A 19,934-nucleotide genomic window follows, 5' to 3' on the forward strand; every position below is an offset into this window, starting at 1 on the left:
CTATTGTTCTGGGCACTGGTTACACAGATGTGTTCAGTTTTTTAAAATTAATAAAGATGTACACGTATGCGCTTGAACTCTTCCGATGTATTTTGTCCTTCAATATTTGTATTAAAAATAAAAAACTGACGAACCACTGCTTCTTTTCAAGATGTGTATGGGGGTGCGGCTAGATAATTGTTTTCAATTGGAAAATAAATGTCTCTGTTGAACTCTTCCACTTACAGAGCTTGGGAGGAGGAAAATGCGGTTGGGGTGAAGAAAGACAGAAATTGCAAAGTCTGCCAGCTCTTCAGTCTGCACAGGAGTGAGTCCCTGAGGAGATGCTTTTTCTTTAGCAAAGTGACAAATGTGTTTTGGAATATGCAGTGGTGGACCCCAACCTGTGGAAGGAGTGGAGAGCTAATTACTCTGCCCTGTAAATGTGAAGGGAATCAAATTTCAGGAAGAGCTAAAGGCGAAAGGATCTACAGAATCAGGGAATAAGAGGGGACATCTGAGGGAGAGGACTGATTAAGCTGTGTGATGGCAGATTGAAGCCTGGGAAAAAGACAGCCAGAAAAAAAATGGGATGCATTCTACAGATGCAGTGGTAGAATGACTTTTAAGAAAAGGGGTATCTAATATTTAATTTCAAGTTGTTTATGTGGCTGTAATGAAATCTCTCTCCATTGCTCCAAATCCCCAGTAACATCTGCTACTCTAGCTCCCCGGCTCCCCGCCTGCTGTATACTATTACAAACAAGCTAGGTGGAAGGGTAATGTAACTTACTAATCCAGAGAGAGAGTGTGTGGGTTGGTTTGGTTATTTTAATTGGGTTGTTGCAGAACAAGGAATTGAATTTTCTTTTAACAATGATACATGCCAGCAACTTAGTGATTTGGGGCCAATCTCTCCAATTATAAAATGGAAAAGTGTAAAAACTGACTTGAGGCCCTTATGAGAGAGCTAATTCTGACACGTAGATGATTATCTATTTTCATCTTCAAGTGTAAATGACCAGTGTCTCACTGGCGGCTGTGACGTGGGACAAAGAGTACTATAACTTGAAGTCAGAAGATCAGCTACATTTCTTGGAAAAGCTACTTAGTCTCTGTAAGCTTGTTTCCTCGTAGATAAAATGGAGGGAAATGATTCCCATGTAGAGATACACCGAGACCTAAATGGAAAAATGTATTTGAAGTAAGTCCTTTAGAAGATGACGTATAGTGAATAATAAATATTAACACCTTTCCTTCTTTCATTTATATAATATTGCATGTAGAAGTATTTTGTAAATTGCAAAGCCACAAAAAATTGTTAGTAAAATTAGTGACAAGTAAAATTTGTTAATTATTTGAAAAGCACATCCTTCATAAGAGCAAATTTTCAGAAGTGGAAATAGTATTATTGTGCAGTAAATTAAACTAATGGTTTTGGTGCAGTGATTTTCAACGGAGGTTGATTTTGCCTCCCTCAACCCCTGGGACATTTGGCAAGGTCTGGAGATATTTTTGATTGTCACAAATAGGAGACTGCTACTGGCATGTAGTGAGTGGAGGCCAGAGATGCTGCTAAATATCCTACAATGCACAGGACAGTCTCCTACAATAAAGAACTATTCAGCTCATAACGTCAATAGCACTGTTGTAGAAAAACTCGTAGTAAGGCGAGTTAGTCTGGTTAGTCTTGGTTTCCAACTTTGCTGATGCCTAGACACATATTAACATTCTTTAACTTTAAAGTATTCCTTAGTCTGTGAACTCTCATAAAAAAAAAAAAGAAAAAGAAAATTTCCTTCTAAAGTGACCCCTATGATTACATGTTCAAGCCTATAAATCATGCACCTGTAATGTCAGTACAAAGCTTGTGTTCAGCTCCAGAAAAGTCTAGAAAACACTGTCACCTCACATTCTTCTCCACATCCCACTGAAACACATATATTTTATAAAATGTTACCATTTTTGAAACCTGTACAGTCTTGCTTATCGCAAGCAATACTTAGTAAACAAAATTCCATTGTACTCAACTCATTTCATGATTCAACAATGTGGATGGAGCTCTTTCTGGTAGAGAAGGTGATGGCTTCAGAGTAAGAGCCCCCCTTCATACCAATCTTAACTCTTCATTTTAGAGATCAGAATGAGAGAACTCAGAGCTAGAAAGAAAAATTTGTTCAGAAACATTTCTGTTATTGTGCCATAATTCCCAGCTACGAATCTAACAGAAGGTGCAGCTAGTAACCCGGAGTAACTGAGCTGTTGGTGTGGCTCTGTTCAGCTTCTTCATCTCCCATTGTCCATGCCACAACTGCTGCCATCCTACCACTGGGTCTGTGATAGGGCTTGGATGTCCAACAGTAAGTTCAGAGCTGGGTCAGGGGAAAAGAGGACGGGAAAGTGGGACGGAACAAGCAACACAGAGTAGTTCTAGAGTGCAGTAATAATGATCCTACAATTTACTCCAGGTTTTCACAACACATTATTCATTTGATCTTTTTAACAACCCAATGATGTAGGCAAGATAAGTCATTTTATCCATAGCTGTGTGTGTCTTATATGCCATTGAGTGGGTACTGACTCTTGGCCACCCCATAAAGGAGTGATAGCCACAATGTCCCATGCTCAACAGCCCTGCTCAGCTCCTGTAGACTCATGCCTATGGCTTCTTTTATGGAGTCAGTCCATCTCACATTTGGCCTTCCTCTTTTCCTGCTGCCTTTTATTTTTTCCCAGCATTATTGTCTTTTCCAAAGAACCCTGCCTTCTCATGATGTGCCCGAAGTAAGACAGCGTCCGTTTCGTCACTTTGGCCTCCAGCAATGCTTCCCTAGTTTACAGATGAAAACAACAACAATACCAGACCTATAAAGTTTGAGTGCCTTGCTCTAAATCAGGCTGCTGTTCAGTGTCTAGGATTCAGATTTCCCATCTCTTACTTTAGAGTTCTGCACACTACAGCATACAAAAATATAAAGCTTACCTTATGATCCTTTCCTTCGAGTTCTCTTGATTTGCTTTGCTTATCTCAGTTGCAGGAGTGCAAAGGAGAACTGGAGAGACCGACCTGGCATAGTGGGGTCTACAAATTGCAGAAAAGGGACAGAAATCCTTCCCCAGAATAAAGGGATCTTAACTCACTGGTATTCTCCAAACCAAAAAGGACTAGCTCTACAAAAATCTTTGGGAAAATCATTCATTTCCCCAAATGTCATTTTCATACCATAATCAATCATGCTGGAAGGATTTTTTTTAATTAGCCTTTAAATAAAATAATGAATAATTTAGTTCTTGCCTAATTTTACCCTGTTACTCTAATTTAAACCATGTTACTGTGATTTAATGTGCCTTTCTTCAAGATAATTATTTTAAACATTTGAAGACAGCTTGTTCTAAATTAGCAATGTCACGACCTGAATGCATATATTTATTCCCTTCATTAACTCTCTTAGCTATTCATTCTCCCTTGAAAGGATCTTTTAGTTCCTTAACTTCCTCTTACTTGAATACTCAGTGTAATTGTTTTCATACAGAGCGTACAGGTCTTTTTTGCTTTCTGGGAATGTGGAGCCACACTTGTTCCAGTTATAGGAAATTGTATTAATGAAGGTTTTGTGTGGGTATGTACGACTGTAATTTCAGTTTTATTTCTGTTTGTTTTCAGAGGAGTCAAAAATTTCATAACGAACTCATAGTACTATTTAAAGTCAGGAATGTTTAAATATAGAGCTACAAAATTATAGGTTATCTTTATAACTATGAAAAACAAAACCAGAAACGCAGTATTCCTGCAGCAGTGTAGAGTACCGAACTTAATATGTGTCGTCTAACTTCTACAAATACAACTCAAAGTTACACTGTTATTCCTTTCTTCTACTGCATTTTGCAGATTCATACCTTCAAAGACATAGCAAAACTCTGAGTGAATAGGTGATTCATTTACTTCCTCCATAGTGAGACAGACTTTAGCTGGAAAAAAACAAAAAACAGAACTATTCTGTTCTGGTCTCATCTATTTCTAGGAGAAAATGGGGGACAGTTCTTTTAGGAATCACTATGAACTTACAAAACTTCCGCACGGATCAAGAAGGGCGAGAATGTCATGGGATGAAAATGACGTCCTTCAGCTCACCAGCGCGCCAGCGTTTCAATCCTGGTCTATCTCTGAACTACACAATAATGACTTCTCTTTTTGTAACTGAATGCTTTTTTTCTCATCTTCAACCCACTTTTTAAAGACATAAATTTTTAAAAATTTTAAGCTAAAATTTTAGTGTTGCTTACAAATGACTGCTTCAGTGAAAAATAAGTTTATTAGGACCACATAAATCAAACCAAGAATCAGCCTCTCTCTCTCTCTCTCTCTCTCTCTCTCTCTCTCTCTCTCTCTCTCTTTCACTCTCACTCTCTCTCACACACACAGACACACACACAGGGGTGGGGGGAGAGAAGAGAGAGAGAGAGAGAGAGAGAGAGAGAGAGATTACTCACATATAACATGATAATATGTACGTGTAAAGTTTAACAAATAGCTTTTTCAAAAACCATGCCAGTGCACTGATCATGTAGGTCACAAGACAGAAAATTTCCAGCATAGTAGCAACCTATCTGTGCAGTCCTTCCTACTCCCAACCTCCCAACCCATGCCTCTCCGTTAGTGGTCACCCTTTATCCCAACTTCTATGCTAATAATTTCCTGCTTTCCTTTGTATTTTACCATATTATATGCATCCACAAATAATATGTTTAGTTTTGCCTGTTTTAAATTTTTAAGTGGAATAATATATTTAGTTTTGCTTTTTTTCTTTATTTATAAGATGCATCCACATTGTCTGCAGTTGTAATTCATCCAATTTTGTTGCTGTGTAAGATTCTACTTTATAAAAATGCCACAGTTTTACATTGTATATATACACAATGGAATACTATTCTGCCATAAGAGAAGATGAAATAGTGCCAGTTGTGACAACACAGATGGATCTTGAGATTGTTATGCTAAGTGAAGTAAGTCAGACAGAAAGACAAGAACCATATGACTTTAATCATATGTGTGATATAAAACTGAAAGCAACAAAGGAACAAGACAAACAAATAAAGAAACAAAAACTCATAGACAATAGTTTAGTGGTTACCAGAGGGTAAGGGGGCACGGGGATGGTAGAAGAGGATAAAGGAGGTCAAATATATGGTGATGGAAGGGGAACTGACTCAGGATGGTGAACACATAATGCAATGTATAGGTGATGTATTAAACCTATGTAGTTTTGTTGACCATTGTCACCCCAATAAATTTTAATTTAAAAAAATGCCACAGTTTATCCTTTCTGCCAATGATGACCATTTGGGTTGTTTTCCATTTTTGGTAATTGTATCAACAACACTGCTGTGAACATTCTTGTACATGTATCTAGGAAATAGTTAGGAGTGAATTTTCTGAATCAGAAAGTAGGTATATATTGAGCATTAACATATAGTGTTAAATCATCCCCCAGCAGTCATTGTACAAATTTGAACACTCATTCATTTTACAGCTGAGTTTTTGTAGTTCCACATTCTTGCCAGCTCTTGGTATTGTGATGCGAGGGGCCTGAGAGAAGAATCAGAATGTACTTTTCTAGGAGTAAATATTATTTACCTTCCTCTCCATTGTTCTTTTGCACATAATGCCTGATTTTTTTTAACTGTGCGTTAACACAGTGTCTGATTTAATATTAAGAATTCAAAGAAGCAAAATGCGAGCTATGGCTGAAAATAAAAGCAATAAGAGTCAATAAAAGCAAACCCAGCAATGGTCCAGATGTTGGGCTTATCAGGCAAGGACTTTAAAATAATGAATAGGTTAAAGGATGTAGTGGGCAAAAATATGGATACTGCATAAACAGATGAGCAATATTCACAGGGAGCTGAAAATTACAAAAAAGAAACAAATAGAAAGGTTAGAAATAAACTCATAACAGATGCGAGAATCATTTAATGGACTTTTCAGACTGGACATAGCAGAGAAAAAAATCAGTGAACTTGTAGACCAGTCAATTAAAATGATCCAAATTAAACTAAAGGGGAGGGGTAAGAGCAGGTTAAAGATAGAGAATATGAGTTCTTTGGTTCAATAACAATAATGGCCTAACATTGTATATGTAATTAGAATCCCAGAAGGAGAGCAAACAAAGTGGAGCATAAGAAAAATTTGAAGAAATAATGGTTGACAAATTTCAATTGATTAATGATATCAACTCACAGACTCAAGAATCTGAGTGGACCTCAAGCAGGATAAACAGAAAGAAAACTGCTCCAAGACACATCAGAGTCAAACCACTAAAAACCAAAGACAAAGAGCAGATGTTAAGAATATCCAGAGAGGGGAAAAATTACTTTCAGGAAAATAATGATAAGAATGATGGCTGAATTTTCCCAGAAACAACAAAGTCAAGAAAACACTAGAATCATATCTTCAAAGTTTTGAAAGGGGAAAAACAACTACCAAGCTAAAATTCTACATCCAGTGAAAATATCCTTCAAAAATGAAGGCAAGATAAAGACATTTTCAAACAGAGTACGGCTGAGAGAATTCATTGCCAACAGACTGTCACTGCAGGAAATGCTAACAAAAGATTTTTTAAACCGAAGGAAATTATACCAAGTAGAAGCAAGGATCTGCAGGTGAAATGCAGAGCACCAAAAAGTGTCAATATGTGGCTTTAGACCAACTCAGCATGAAAGATTGGCTTTGATACCCAACTCATAGTCACCGATACTTTGCCCTAAGGGAAGTGGTATGGGCAGTGGGGACTTTTCCTGCTAGAGTGTGAGCTCTCCAGCTGTGATAAAGAGTTGGCCACCATTGCTAGCTCTCATGTGATGTTTGTGTAAACATAACTCCTACAGGCACTGTTCTTAGGGGCTTTTTCTTTTTCTTTCCTCTGGATTATATAGTTCTTTAGTAAAAATCATTTTATATTGAAACATGTCATTACCTGCCAACAGTGTAGCAGGAGCTTTAGAATCTGAATAGATGTGGGGGGAAAAGAGCAGTGTGATGGGGCTGACTGTGCATAAGCGGAGAGGTGGTGTACGTTACTCTGACTAGCTTACAATGAGCTCATATGCAGAAGGAAGATGGCTGACTGCCTCTTTGGTGTTTTAGTCCAAGAGAGCTCCTCAATATCTGGGCAGGCAGTTGAGGTGAATCGAACCTTTTCCTGTTATACCTGCTGCTTTAGTTCAGAAGTCACAGTATCTGAGTGTGTGTGTGTGTGTGTGTGTGTGTGTGTGTGTGTGTGTGTCTCCAAAATGTGTCCTTCAGCCCACCTCTAGTGATAGAATGGTGGAATTATCTTTGAATTTTGCAAACTGTCTTTTTTTTCCTCCTTTATTGTTTCCAGTTCTTGTCCTTTTGTGTATCTTCTCAGGTATTTTAATGGGAAAATTAGAGAAGTCATATCAGGTAAGTCTAGTCTGTTTCCTTTACAACTTCTTATTATTTAACTTCTCATATATATAAGAAAGTTGAAAGAATTCTACATGGAATGCCCATATACCCCCCCACCCCGATCTAGATTCTACCTGAAGTATTGCTTTTGCTTATTAATGATAAATTTTAGTTTTTGGACACACATTACAATAGATTGTAGTTTAATTTAAGAAGATTGTTATTATGCACATTCTCAGGACCTATGAGCATTTTACATTGGCTTTAAAATATTAATAATAAAAAATAATTAACCAGAGAAATAAAAACTGGAGTGTATATAATTGGGTGATAAATGATGTCTACATTACGTTAATAAATGGAGAATTGAAGCAGTCATTTTAACTACTGATAATTTAAAATTTTTTCTGTGAGAGTTAGTTGAATAAAGTTTTATAACTATCTACCTCATTCCATAGATACAATTGGTTGATTTAAGGGAAAGGAGAAATAAGAGACCTTGGGCCCATCGTGTCCCAAGTAAAAATTTACCTAAAATATAAATCAGTCTTACAATTCAAGAGATCTCCTCTTATAGATAATTTTTAAAGGATATTATATAGTCATATAATCTCATGCCAGATGATGAGGGCAAAAATGAGAAAATTCCTCTTGGCTTTGTGATTCATTACCTTCCAGTATTTTTATGATTTGGGAAAAGATAGCAGCGCAGCAAGTGGACGACTTCTTAAGAAGCCAACAGGATGACCTCAAAGTCCTTTAAAAAAAGTGCTTAAACTCCAATCTTCTTTAAAAGGGTGTTTATTTTACCAAAAACCTTGGTTGTAATATTCCTCCACTTTACATCCCCCACCACCACCGCCCTGTAATACAGCATTTTAAACATGCCAGCCAAGGGACCATAAAGCAATCTGACTCTTATATAACAATTCCCTGCCTATTATTACTATTTTTTTAAATTGCATTTCCTTGGCACACATTACAAAGAAGTTTTCCTACAGATCAAAACCTAAAGCTTGTGCTGCACCAATGTTCATTTCAATTTGAATCGTCACCCACCTGGGCCCGACTCAGGCTGGCACTCAAAAGGGGAAAATCCTGCCTAAGTGCATTACAGCCTCTGGATCTGTCCCCTGCTCAGGTGCACAGAACCAGATGAACTGGGAGAGGTGACAAGGTAAATTTGACTGGAGATGAATTCTGGGAAGCAGGAAGGTATAAGGTAGCCCAAGCATTTGGCAAGGAGTAAGTAATTACTTTTCACAGGAACAGTTTGAGAAAGAACAAGGTTGCTCGTGATCCTGAATTGGTGACAGAGCTTGCTAAAGCTTTTTAACTAGAAATGCTTTCAAGCCAAGAATTTTCCTTCTGGAGAAGCTTAAGACCTGAAAACCAGCCATCTTTTGCTATTATGAAACTTCACAATATATAAAATTTTAAAACGAAGACTCATGTTTAAGAATTTACTTAAAATAAAAAGAAACTAGAATCGATCTGCTCTTTGCTTCTAGAGACCCCTTTCAACTCTTTCACATACTAAAGGTAGAATCCTTTTTCAAATTAACTTTCAGGAAAAGGAAGCATGGTTTTATTAGACAATTATTATTCTTTCCTTTTACCCATTGACCAGATTTTGCCAGGTGAGGAAAAGTGTTAGTTGGCTGAATCTTTCTAACTTTAAATACCTTTAGCTCTCTTAAGCCCCCAGGATATTGCTTTTTATGGACAGACATTAATTACTGCTACCAAAGGGCCAAACAACGTGGTGGGTCTCCTGCAAAATTGGTGAGGAGGAGGTGTTGCATGCCTTATCTGAGCTTAGTCAAAAGCCCAGAAGTCTGGGAGACAATGTTGGCTGCTCTTGGAGGTTGTATTGATGTGACTGGAGAACCATGATAGTGTTTCCAGCTGCTCCATTTAGTGGCTGGATAGATTGGGATAAGTTACTTAATCGCTAAGGCCCATTTCCTCATCTGTAAAATGGGGCTAATAGCAATGCCTACATCATAGCACTATTTTGAGGATTAAATGATACAGCGAGAGCACAAAGTAAATGTTAAACATACGTTAGCCATTACTATCAGATGTCAGTGTGTGTGACTCATGTAATTGCACTAAGATCAATTTTTATTTGTGTCAGTGGGATTTCATTGTCAGCTTTACTCAAAAATATCATGTTTTTAAACGTCTTTCATGATTATGAAAAGATCATAAAAAAGAAATCGTGAACTGATAGCCAAGGCAGAGGGAGAATAGGGGTCCCCTGAAATTGTTGATCCCAATGTCCTTCCCAGTTCTTATCACCATTGAAAGATACTTTTTTCTTGGATAAAGAGAAAGCACTCTTAGAAGCCTCTCTGGAACAAAATGTGTGTGTGTGTGTGTGTGTGTGTGTGTGTGTGTGTGTGTATTTAAGTTCCTCAATAACTACATTAAACTCTGCTTTGGGAATACATGTCATACAGAGAGAAATTAGTAGAAGGAAACATTTGGACTTAAAAAACGTCATAGGGACTTCATTAATGCGTGGCTATTTATCCCATTTATATTTATAAAGAGACCCCCTGAAATCACCCCAAAAGGTGACCCAAATAGGCTCAATGTGAAGATGCTTTTAATATGCCTCTAGTTTAGTTTCAAATAAATTCACAATAAGTGAAATTACAAAATTCAGTTTCTGTCTCCAGAGGATGGTTTTATTGCTTTTAAATCAATTTTGTTAAGTACATTTTCAAAGTAGAGGCTAGCATACCTAGTGATATTAAATAAAATTATTGGAAATTAAAAAAATGAGTTTCGTTGAAAGATATGCAGATTCTTGGAAATTTTAGTTTTTTCTTTCATAATTTCTTTTTTCTAAAAGAGAAATGTAGAGTGACATCTGAAACGTGGTGGTGTATAGGATCTCCTTGATCTCTCCCCTTGAAGATACAATAAGTTGAACAGCTATAATTCAACAGAGGATTCGCTGTACAACACATAAACATGCCTGAGAGATCATGCATCAAAACATCTGAAGGGTGAATAGGGGAAAGGAAGAGAGGAGGGCAGGGAGAAGAGCAGAAACAGGGGCTACAGTCTCAGCTGGGAGCTCACTGTGGGTCTTGGGAGAGGGAAGGATTCAGGCTGCAGGTGCACTTTCTGGGCCCTGAGCAGTCCTGCCTGAGTGACCAGCATATCATACAACTGAACCCAGCAAGTGGGGCAGAGACCAAATACAGAAGCGCGATAGCTGTGTTCTAGTAGCCAGGCAGAAAAGAAAGCTGTGGAGCCTGGATGCTCCCCGCCACCCTCCCCAAGCTATCAGCAGGCCCCAGAAGAAACTGAAACAGTAACTGTTGGGTCACAAAGCAGAATATCTACAGCCCTGAGAACTGGAGATAGAGTTGATGAGTGGCAGATGCACACTGAGGCTAATCCCAGTGACAGGGGTGGAGATACGAAAGCGAGGCAGCTGAGGTCTGGCACTCACCATTACTGGGAGAAGAACAAAGCCACAAACATACCACCAGCCTCTCCTAGCCCACCCCGCCCCCACAATGGCTGCTGACCCCAGCAAGGACACCTGGAACAGATACCTCAGGCAGTACAACATTGCATCTGGCTGCAGGGGCAGCACTGGGATTTCAGGGACTCAGAACCCCATCACCCACCGCATCCTCCCACAGGGGTGGTGCCCTGAGATTGAGGTGACCTAATCACACAGGAGATGCCCACCTCCCCAGGAAATACAAGGTATTTTCCACCACCCAGCAGAGATCCAAGAAGCTGGAGCAGTGCAAAAGGAAATAAAACACTGTGCACCAGTGCCAACTACTAGAAAACAAAAGAAAGATCTCTTATCAACCTGCTACAGAGTTCACTACCATAAATGCCAAGGCAGAAAAATAATCAAATAAATACCGTAAACAACCAAGGTATAAGGCAGCTCAGAAAGAAAATGAAAAATTTCCAGAAAATAAACTTAAAGACGTGGAAATATGTGACTTAAATGACAGAGAATTCGTTTCTATGTATCTTTTGATCTCTCCTCTAATTTCTTCTTTGACCCAGTCGTTCTTTAAAAGTATGTTGTTTAATCTCCATGTATTTGTGTTTTTTCCTGCTTTCTTTTTGCAGTTGATATCCAATTTCAAAGCCTTGTGATCAGAGAATATGCTTGGTATGATTTCAATCTTCTTAAATTTGCTGAGGTTGATTTTATGTCCCAATATATGGTCTATCCTTGAGAATGTTCCGTGTACACTAGAAAAGAATGTATAGTCCGATGTTTTAGGATGAAGTACTCTATAAATTTCAATTATGTCCATTTCATCTAATGTGTCATTTAGGGCTGCTATTTTGTTATTTATTTTCTGTTTGGATGATCTCTCCATAGCTGTCAATGATGTATTTAAGTCCCCTAGTATAATTGTTTTTTGGTCAATTTCTCCCTTTAGTTCTGTTAGTAGTTGCTTGGTAAATTTCGGTGCTCCCTGATTGGGGGCATAAATAGTGATGACTGTTATGTCTTCTTGTTGTATAGTCCCCTTCACCATTATGAAATGTCCATCTTTGTCTCTTGTTATCTTTTTCACCTCGAAGTCTGTTTCATCTGATATCATTATGGCTACACATGATTTTCTCTGGGTACCATTTGCTTGGAGTGTCAATTTCCACCCTTTCACTTTCAGTCTATGCTTGTCCTTGTAGCTGAGATGTGTCTCTTGGAAACAGCATAAGGTTGGTTTTCATTTTTGATCCAATCTGCTACTCTGTGCCTTTTTAGTGGTGAGTTCAGTCCATTTACATTTAGGGTGATTATTGATATGTGAGGGTTTCCTGTCATTCTATCTTTAGTTTTCTGGTAAGGCCGTGTCTCCATTGTTTCTTTGTCTTTTTGTTGTTGTCTATTATTTCTGTGTCGTGGTATTCTATGATGTTTCCCTCTGTTTCTTCTTTTATTACAGTACATATTAAAGTTCTGGATTTTTTTCAGTGGTTACCCTTAAGTTTATGTAAAAGAAAGTTTGATATTTAGAGTATTCCACTTTCTTCAGCACGCCTACTTTCTCCATTCCCATATTCCGGTTCAGGCCTTTACTCTCCCCTTTTTTATGTTTTGGTTCCCACAAATTGTCCCTGTTGATGGTGGTCGAATAGCCTCCTTTAGTATTTCTTGTAGTGCAGGTCGTGTATTAGAAAATTCCTTCAGCTTCTGTATGTCTGGAAAGGTCTTCATTCCTCCTTCATATCTAAAGGATATCTTTGCTGGATATATTATTCTTGGCTCATGATTTCTCTCTTTCAATAGTTTGAATATTTGGTTCCACTCCCTCCTGGCTTGTAGAGTTTCTACTGAAAAATCTGATGATAATCAAATGGGCTTTCCTTTGTAAGTTACCGTCTTCGTTTCCCTGGCTGCCTTGAGGATTCTTTCTTTGTCGTTGTTTTAGACAGCTTCAATACAATGTGCCTTGGTGAAGGCCTGTTGGGATTGAGGTAATTACGTGTTCTATTTGCTTCTTGGATTCAAGGGTCCAGTTCTGTCCACAAGTTTGGGAAGTTCTCATCAACAATTTGTTTAATATAATCTCTGTTCCCTTCTCTCTTTCTTCTCCTTCTGGTATGACCATTATTCTTATATTGCTCTTTCTGATGGAGTCAGAAAGTTCTTGTAGAGTTCTTTCATTTCTTTTAAGTCTCGTCTCTTTCTTCTTCCATCTGTGTAATTTCCAGGTTTCTATCTTCGATGTCACTGATTCTTTCCTCCATCTGGTCAACTCTACTACCTAAGCTGGTTATTTCATTTTTAATTTCTTCTATTGAGTTCTTAATCTCCAGAAATTCTATTTGGTTCTTTTTTAAAATTTCAATCTCTTTCGTAAAATGCTCATGCTGTTCTTTGTGTTTCTGAGTTCATTTAACTGCCTGTCTGTGTTTTCTTGCATCTTGTTGAGTTTTTTCAGAACTGCAATCTTGAATTCTCTATCATTTAAGTCACATATTTCTGTATCTTTAAGTGCCTTTTCTGGAGACTTTTCACTTTCCTTCTGAGCTATCTTGTTGCCTTGGTTATTCACGGCAATTACTGATTTACAATTTTTCTTCCTAGACATCTACAGGAGTGGCTTCTGCAATGGGTTGATAGAAAGAGGTCTTTCTTTTGTTTTCCAGTACTTGTTGGTAGAATGTTTTATTTTTTCTCCGACTGCAGGCTTTTTTTTCTCTCTCACACGGTAGTGCTATGTTTTCTCTGCACTATTCCAGCTTCTCACACAATGGGGGGATTTCCTGGGAGACGAGCTTCTCCTCTGTTAATAGTTCACCTAGGTCACAGGGCGCAGTGTCCCGGTGGGTATGCGGAGAGCTTTTGAAGTTCCAAAGCTCTTCCTGCACCAGATTCAGAGCCCATATGTTTCAGCAGTTCTGTTTACTCCTGCAGGGATCTGCCCAGATAGGTGGGGCCAGGGGCGGGGTGAGTTGTGAGTGGTGGCCCAGAGCAATGGTGGTGACCACCACCACAGCCAGTCCTGCTTCCACAGCTCCCTCCCCTTTGCCGGAACTAGTTGGGCTGCGAATTTGTGTCTGTGGTCCATAGTTCTCAGAACAGCAAATATTCTATTCTTTTGATCTGACACTGCTACTGTTCTGCCTCCAGCACGGGGCAGGTGGGGGCAGGGCGAGCTCTGGGAGGGTAGGGAGGGGGCGGCTAGTCTCAGTGTCTAAGGCTTCCATTCTCTGCTTGGCAGTGAGGACTTAAACTACCATTTTCAGCCTTCTTCCCTCAGTCTCTCCTCCGAGGTGTCTGCCGTGAGCGTTGGGTTCTGCCGTGTTATATGCTGCCCCCTCAGCCCTGTGGGCCACAAGCGGAGCCCTAGCAGTCCGAGTTCTTCCCTCTCCCGCAGCTGTGGTAGTTCTGGGAAGCAGCGAGCTTGGAGCACTGAGCTAGGTCTGAGTCCTGCACCTGCGCAGCTCTGTCTCCGTACTTCTCCCTTCCCTCCTCCCCCCTGCTCACGTGATTCGCCCACCTGTAGGTGAATTCAGTAGTGGGCCTCTTCATCTTACCTGTCTGCTGTACAGGGAGTGCTTTGTGGAGTTATCATTGTTCGATTAGTTGTAAATTCCAGGGAGCTTTACAGAGGCTTACCTTACGCCGCCATTTTGATCAACCTTTAAATGACAGAGAATTCAAGACTGCAGTTCTCAAACAAATTCAATGAGATGCAAGAAAACTCAGATAGGGAGTTTAATGAACTCAGAAATAAAATCAATGAATAAAATGAACACCTTACCAAAAAGACTGAAAGTTTTAAAAATAACCAAATAGAATTTCTGGAGCTGAAGAACTTGATAAAAGAGATGAAGAATGAAATAGCAAGCTTGGGAAACAGAGCTGGCCAGATGGAGGAAAGAATTAGTGACATCAAAGATAGAAATCTGGAAATGATGCAGATGAAAGGAAAGAGAGACTTGAGAGTAGAAACAAGTAAAATAACTTAACAAGAACTATCTGATTCCATCAGAAAGAGCAATATAAAAATAATGGGTATACCAGAAGAGTGGGAAAAAGGATCAGAGAGCCTATTCAAACAAATAGTCAATGAGAACTTCACCGACCTATGGAAAGAACTGGATCCTCAAATCCAATAAGCAAACAGATACCTAATTATCTCAATCCAAAAGCTCCTCCTCCAAGGCATATTATAGTAAAACTGTCAAGAATTAATGACAAAGAAAGAATTCTCAAGGCAGCCAGGGAAAAGAAGGTGGTAATCTACAAAGGAAAGCCTATTAGGTTATCATCAATGTTTTCAGCATAAACTCTACAAGCTAGGAGGAAGTGCAATCAAATATTCAAAGTATTGAAAAAGAGAAACCACCAGCCAAGAATAATATATCTGGCAGTTATCCTTTAGATATGAAGGAGTAATAAAGACCTTTCCAGACATAGAGAAGCTTGTGAAATTTTCTACCACAAGGCCTGCTTTACAGGAAATACTGAAGGGGTTTATTCTATCTTGAAAAAAAAAAAAAAAAAAAAAAAAAAAAAGACAAAAGGAAATGGCCCTATTCAGATTAGGGCACTATGCACTTAAATATAATATAAAGGTTACAGGAGTAAAAACATAAAAAACAAAAATGAAAAGGACCATTTCTACTGCAACTTGGAAGTGAACTCATAGCATAAGTAGGGATAATTTGTGACAGCAAAAACTTAAAAGGGGAGGGGGTAAAAGTCTGAATTTGCAAAAGGAAATGGAGATAAGGTGCTTGCAAAAGAAAAAGGAATACTATATATATGAAACTTTCTTTTACGTAAACTTAATGGTTACCACACTCAAAAAAAACTTCCAGAACTGAGACACACAACATGAAAAAAGAGGAAAAAATTATAGAATACAACCAAACTAAAATAACAGACAGAAACACGAGGGCAAATAAACAATCGAGAAACTGAGCTACCAGAAAACGAAAGATAAAATGTATATAGGAAATTCTCATATAACAATAATCATCCTAAATGTAAATGGACTGAACTCACCACTAAAAAGGCACAGAGTAGCAGATTGGGTTAAAAAACAAAACCAAACCATATGCTGCCTTCAGGAGACATATCTCAGCTGCAAGAACAAATATAGACTTAAAGTGAAAGGGTGGAAAACTATACTCCAAGCAAATGGCATCCAGAGAAAAGTAGGTGTAGCCATATTTATATCTGATGAAATAGATTTCAAGATTTAAAAAAGGTAACGAGAGACAAAAATGGACATTTCATAATGACAAAGGGGACAACACATCAAAAATACATAACACTTATCAATACATGTGTTTCCGAACACGGAGCACTAAAATACATAAAGCAACTACTAACAGAACTAAAGGGAAAAACTGACAAAAACACAATTATAGTAGGGGACCCAAATATCTCATTGACAGTTATGGATAGATTATCTAAACAGAAAATCAATAAGTAAATATCAGCCTTAAATGATACATTAGACCAAATGGACATAATTTATATTTACAGAGCCTTTTATCCCAGAGCACCAGATTACACATTCTTCTTTAGTGCAAATGGAACATTCTCAAGAATACACCATATGTTCGGATACAAAACTTGACTCAACAAATTTAGGAAGACTGAAATAACTCCAAGCATATTCTCCAACCACAATGCTTTGAAATTGGAGATCAACTGAAGAAAGAAAGCAGGAAAAACCACAAATATGTGAAAATTAAACAACATGCTACTAAAGATTGCATGGGTCAAAGAAGAAATAAAAGGAGAAATCAAAAGATAAAAACAAATGAGAATAAAAATACAATATGTCAAAACTATTGGGATACTGCCAAAGCGATAAGAGGGAAATTTATATAATTACAGGACTATCTTAAGAAACAAGAAAAATCCCAAATAAACAACATAATATTACATTTTAAAGAACTAGAAAAAGAAGAACAAATGAAGCCCCAAATCAGCAGAAGGTAAGAAATAGTAAAAATTAAAGCAGAAATAAATGAAATAAAGAATAAAAAGACAATAGGAAAAATTAATGCAACAAAAAGCTGGTTCTTTGAAAAGATTAATAAAATTGACAAACCCCTGGCTAGACTCACTAAAGTAAAAAGAGAAAAAACATAAATAAACAAAACAGAAATGAAAGAGAAGTTAAGACAGATACCAGAGAAACACAAAGGATCATACAACAATAATATGAAAGACTATATGCCATCAAATTTAATAACCTAGAAAAAAAATGGACAAGTTCTTAGAAATATATAACCTCCCTAGACTGAATCATGAAGAACTGGAAAATCTAGATAAACCAATCGACAGTAAGGAAATTGAAACAATCATCCCAAACCTCCCCAAAAGCAAAAGTCCAGGAGCAGATGGCTTCGCTAGTGAATTCTACCAAACATTCAAAGATGATTTAATACCTGTCCTCCTCTAACTCTTCCAAAAAATTAAGAAGAGGCAATACTTCCTAACCCATTTTATGAGGCCATCATTACCCTGATACCAAAACCTGGTAAGGATAACACACAAAAAAGAGAACTACAGACCAATATCTCTGATGAATACAGATGCAAAAATCCTACACAAAATACTAGCAAATCAAATACAACATTAAAAAGATTATAATCAAGATCAAGTGGAGTTTATTTCAGGGGCAAAAACATTGTTTAACATATGCAAATTAATCAATGTGATACACCACATAAACAAAATAAAGGATACAAAAATTATATGATCGTATCGGTAAATGCAGAAAAACATTTGACAAGATACAACATCCATTTATCATTCAAACCTTTAATAAAATGGGTATAGAAGGAAACTACCTCAAAATAATAAAGACCATATATTGTAAACCTTCAACTAATATCATATTTAATGGTAAAAAACTAAAAGCATTTCCTCTAAGTTGATAAACAAGACAAGGATGTCCCCTCGCACCACTGTTATTCATCGCAGTATTGGAAGTCCTAGTAAGGTAAATCAGACAAAAGAAAGAAATAAAAGGCATTCAAACTGGGAATGAAGAAGTCAAACTGTCACTTTTTGCAGATGACATGATTTTTTATATAGAAAACCCACCAAAAAACTGTTAGAAACAATTAAAAAATACAGTAAAGTTACAGGGTACAAAATCAGTGTACAAAAATTCATTGCATTCCTGTATATTAACAATGACATTTCAGAAAAAGAAATGAAAAAAAACCAAACAAACAATTCCCTTTGTAATTGCAACAAGAAGAATGAAATACCTAGGAATAATCTTAACAAAGGATGTGAAGGACCTATAGACTGCAAACTTCAAAATGTTATTAAAAGATGTTGAAGAAGACACAAAAAAATGGAAAGATATTCTTTTTCATGGATTGAAAGAATCAACATAGTTAAAATGGCCATATTACCCAAAGCAATATACAGATTTAATGCAATCCCCATCAAAATCCCAATGGCATTTTTTAAAAAATAGAACAAAAAGTCATCAGATTTGTATGAAATCACCAAAGACCCCGAGTAGCCAAAGTAACCATGAGAAAATAGAACACACTGGAGGTATCAGACTCCCTGGCTTCAAATTATACTACAAAGTGACAATAATCAAAACAGCATGATACTGGCAGAAAAATGGACACAGACCAATGGAATAGAATTCAGGAAACAAATGTTTATTGAGCAATACTGGCATTCTGAGGGATAACTGGAAGGAATTAAATCATAAAACAGGCACGAAATGAAACTAAAACTGGATATTACACGAAACTATATGAAACTAAAACTGGATATTATTGCTTTAGAATTAGATGGCCCAGGTTCATATCCTAGCTCTTCTATTAATTAATAGTATGACCTTGAGAAAATTACCTAGGTCTCTCAATATCTCATTTGTGAAATGGGATAATAATAGTATCTACCTTATAATATTGTTCACAGAATTATATTAAATATATATGAAGAGCTTAGAGCCATACTTGGCAAAAGTGAGTTCTCAGCTTATATTAAGTTTTAATATTACTCTTCCTGAAATCCTTGAGTTATATCATAAGACAGAAGTCAGCAAACTTTTTCAGTAAAGAGCCACATAGAAAATATTTTTGGCTTTGGGAGACACATGGTCTCTATCACAACTACTCAATTCTGCCATGGGGGAAGCAGCCACAGATAATAGGAAGATGAATGAGCATCTCATGATTCAATAAAACTGTATTTGTGGACACTGAAACTTAAATTTCATATAATTTTCACGTATCACAAAATACTATTTTTTAACATTTATTTCTCAATCATTTTATTATGAAACACCACTGTTAGCTCCTGGGCCATACAAAACTAGGTGGTGAGCTGGATTTGGCCTGTGGCTTATCGTTTGCCAACCTATAGTTCCCCTCCCTGCACCATCACCATATGGTTTCCCTTTCTGGCTGTTTCACACCTTGACTCTACCATGCTACTGACAATCATGCTTCTTCTACTGACTATCAAAGCTTCCTGTATCCTTTCTTGTTCAGGTCTCCAGCTCCCTATCTTTGTCTTCCTCCACAGAAGAAAGCCAGAACTCAGTAATGACCTTTCCATGTCATTATGACACAAGTAAGTACGTTCCCTCTTTGTCTCAGCCTCTACGCTCCAGACTGAGCTCTGTCCTCACCTTTGCAAACTTAAGGGACCAGGGAAAATGGCCACATGCATTGTAGGGGAAAGCGTGTTCTCAGTTTGGGAAATACACACATACAAATGTGATACTAATTGCTGCATAGTAGTCAATTGCTTGAGTCTATCCATTTGTTTAACTTGTCCCTTATTAATGAATATTCTTATTGTATTATTTCCAGGTTTCAGGTATTCACTGTTACAAAGAATGTTGCATTGTCTTATATAATCGTCAAATAACTCTATGAGATTGGAACAATTTAATCCCATTTTACAGATGAAGCAATAGAGACAGGCACAGGGAAATGAAATAACTTGCCTATTTTTGTGCAGGTAGTAAGCGGAAAAGGTAGAATTCTAATCCAGAGTGTACATTTT

At 37.5% G+C, this 19,934-nt stretch overlaps 1 protein-coding gene and 1 long non-coding RNA gene across 4 annotated transcripts in view; both read right to left on the minus strand.

The window, feature by feature from the left end:
• LOC148759188 (optineurin-like) overlaps positions 1 to 19,934 on the minus strand; it is an 85,474-nt gene that overhangs the window by 16,943 nt on the left and 48,597 nt on the right. The gene's annotated exons all lie outside the window — the stretch shown is intronic.
• LOC141569990 (uncharacterized) lies at positions 793 to 10,962 on the minus strand. The gene is made up of 2 exons (XR_012493763.2): positions 2,011 to 10,962; positions 793 to 1,160 (listed from the first exon to the last, which is right to left on the minus strand). It is a non-coding gene; the product is annotated as an uncharacterized LOC141569990 (long non-coding RNA).

This window comes from Rhinolophus sinicus, chromosome 1, assembly GCF_057876585.1.
Source record: "Rhinolophus sinicus isolate RSI-liver-muscle chromosome 1, RSI-T2T, whole genome shotgun sequence".
Lineage (NCBI taxonomy): Eukaryota > Metazoa > Chordata > Mammalia > Chiroptera > Rhinolophidae > Rhinolophus > Rhinolophus sinicus.